At 36.3% G+C, this 3,532-nt stretch overlaps 1 pseudogene; it reads left to right on the top strand.

Annotated features, from left to right (window-relative positions):
* The first annotated feature begins 1,909 nt into the window (after positions 1-1,909).
* LOC123232465 lies at positions 1,910-3,056 on the top strand (annotated as a pseudogene).
* Positions 3,057-3,532: the final 476 nt, after the last annotated feature.

Raw genomic sequence — 3,532 nt, 5'->3', positions numbered from 1 at the left:
TAGTGTTTCTAGTACAATGTTAAATAATAGAGGAGATAATGGGCATCCTTGTTTCACTCCTGATCTTATTGGAAAGGCTTCTAATTTATCCCCATTGCATATGATGCTTGTTGATGGTTTTAGGTATATACTGTTTATTGTTTTTAGGAAAGGACCTTCTATTCCTATACTGTCCAGTGTTTTCAATAGGAATGGGTGCTGTATTTTGTCAAAGGCTTTTTCAGCATCTATTGAGATAATCATGTGATTTTTGTTTGTTAGATTGTTGATATGGTCAATAATGTGGATGATTTTCCTAATGTTGAACCATCCTTGCATTCCTGGTATAAATCCCACCTGATCATGGTGGATGATCCTCTTGATCACTTGCTGGAGTCTCTTTGCAGGTATTCTATTTAAGATTTTTGCATCTTTGTTCATTAGGGAGATTGGTATGTAGTTTTCTTTCTCTGTTTTTGATCTACCTGGCTTTGGAATCAGTACCATATTTGTGTCATAAAAGGAATTTTGTAGGACTCCTTCTTTGCTTATTATATCAAATAATTTGTGTAGTATTGGGATTAGTTGTTCTTTGAATGTCTGATAGAATTCACTTGTGAATCCATCAGGCCCTGGTGATTTTTTCTTAGGGAGTTCTTTGATGGCTTGTTCAATTTCTTTTTCTGATATGGGATTATTTAAGTATTCTATTTCTTCTGCTGTTAATCTAGGCAATTTATGTTTTTGTAAATATTCATCCATATCTCTTAGATTTCTATATTTATTGCCATATAATTGGGCAAAATAGTTTTTAATGATTACCTTAATTTCCCCTTCATTAGAGGTGAGGTCTCCCTTTTCATCTTTGATAATTTCAATTTGGTTTTCTTCTTTCCTTTTTTTTATTAGATTGACCAGTACTTTGTCTATTTTATCTGTTTTTTCAAAATACCAGCTTCTAGTCATATTTATTAATTCAATAGTTCTTTTACTTTCAATTTTATTAATTTCTCCCTTGATTTTTAGTATTTCTAATTTAGTTTTCATCTGGGGATTTTTAATTTGGTCACTTTCTAATTTTTTAAGTTGCATGCCCAATTCATTAATCTCTGACCTCCCTAATTTGTTAATATATGCACTCAAGGATATAAATTTCCCCCTCAGTACTGCCTTGGCTGCATCCCACAGAGTTTGGTAGGATGTCGCATCATTGTCATTCTCTTCAATGATTGTTTCTATGATTTCTTCTTTGACTAGCTGGTTTTGGAGAATCATATTTAATTTCCAGTTAGTCTTTGATTTGCCTGTCCAGGTGCCCTTACTAATTATTATTTTTATTGCATTATGATCTGAGAAAGTTACATTCATTATTTTTGCTCTTTTGCATTTGTTTGCAATGATTCTATGCCCTATTACATGGTCAGTTGTTGTGAATGTACCATGTGCAGCTCAAAAGAAGGTGTATTCCTTTTTGTCCTTATTTATTTTTCTCCACATATCTATTAAATCTAATTTTTCTAGGGCTTCATTCACCTCTCTTATTTCTTTCTTATTTATTTTTTGGTTTGATTCATCTAGATCTGAAAGAGGAATATTTAGATTTCCCACTAGTATGATTTTACTACCTATTTCCTTCTTGAGCTCTGCCAGTATCTTCTTTACAAATTTGGATGCTATGCCATTTGGTGTATACATATTGAGCAATGTTATTTCCTCATTGTCTATACTGCCTTTTATCAGGATGTAATTACCTTCCCTGTCTTTTTTAATCATATCTATTTTTACTTTGGCTTTATCAGAAATCATGATCGCCACTCCTGCCTTTTATTTCTCATTTGAAGCCCAAAAGATTTTGCTGAAGCCTTTTATTTTAAACTTGTGTATGTCCACCCGCCTCATATGTGTTTCAATAATATACTTATAGCCACAACATTTCCAACCCATGTTTCCGGAAACTCCTCTGTAGCCATAGCAGCAGTGTAACCAAAAACTACTAATATACCACCTAAGTAAACTAAAAAAACAACTAACCCTAAAAATACATCTTCTAAACACACCACCACCGCACAGCCTAAACCCCCACTAGCAATCAAACTTAACCCCCCATATACCGGAGAAGGCTTAGAAGCAAAAGCTACAAACCCTACAATTAATAACAAAGAAATAAAAAAAATAATTATCATTTTTATTATTTTAGCATGGACTTTAACCATAACCTATGGCATGAAAAACCATTGTTGTATTTCAACTACAAAAATTTAATGACCAACCTACGAAAAACTCACCCACTTGCAAAAATTATCAACCACTCCTTTATCGACCTCCCAGCACCCTCTAACATTTCAGCTTGATGAAACTTCGGATCTCTCTTAGGAATTTGCCTAATTATCCAGATCCTTACAGGACTATTCCTAGCTATACACTACACATCAGACACACTAACAGCTTTCTCATCAGTAGCCCACATCTGTCGAGACGTAAACTACGGTTGACTAATTCGCAATCTACACGCAAACGGAGCATCCATATTTTTCATATGCCTATTCCTCCATGTAGGACGAGGAATCTACTACGGATCCTACCTATTCAAAGAAACTTGAAACATCAGAGTAATCCTACTCCTAATAGTTATAGCAACCGCATTTGTAGGGTATGTTCTTCTATGAGGACAAATGTCATTCTGAGGAGCCACCGTTATTACCAACCTCCCATCAGCTACTCCTTACATTGGCACAACCTTGGTTGAATGAATCTGAGATGGCTTTTCCGTAGATAAAGCAACATTAACCCGATTCTTTGCCTTCCACTTTATCCTACCCTTCATCATCCTAGCCCTTGTCATCGTCCACCTATTATTCCTCCACAAAACAGGCTCCAGCAACCCAACAGGAATTAATCCTGACTCAGATAAAATCCCATTCCACCCCTACTATACTATTAAAGATATCCTAGGACTTATTCTCATAATCCTCACCCTCCTATCACTAGCCTTATTCTCCCCAGACATGCTAGGAGATCCAGACAACTTTACACCAGCCAACCCACTAAACACCTCACCCCACATTAAACCAGAATGATACTTCCTTTTCGCATACGCTATCCTTCGATCAATCCCTAACAAACTAGGAGGAGTGCTAGCACTACTTGCATCTATTCTAGTACTATTAGTAATCCCCCTTCTCCACACATCTAAACAACGAAGCCTCATATTCCGACCAATTTCACAAACCCTGTTCTGAATTCTTACAGCTAACCTCTTTATCCTGACATGGATCGGGGGTCAACCTGTAGAACAACCCTTCATCATCATCGGCCAAGTAGCCTCAATCTCCTACTTCACCACCATCCTCATCCTAATACCACTAGCAGGAATATTCAAGAACTATATACTCCAACCCAAATACCCTTAACTGTCCAAGTAATTTAACAAAAATACTGGCCTTGTAAGCCAACAATGAAGGAAAACTCCTTCCTAGGACATCTCAAGAAGAGGGCATATCACCCTACCGCCAACTCCCAAAGCTGATGTTCTGATTAAACTACTTCCTGATGA

Source organism: Gracilinanus agilis, chromosome 1 (assembly GCF_016433145.1).
Source record: "Gracilinanus agilis isolate LMUSP501 chromosome 1, AgileGrace, whole genome shotgun sequence".
Taxonomy (NCBI): Eukaryota; Metazoa; Chordata; class Mammalia; order Didelphimorphia; family Didelphidae; genus Gracilinanus; species Gracilinanus agilis.
This window is presented reverse-complemented; position numbering and strand designations above follow the sequence as displayed.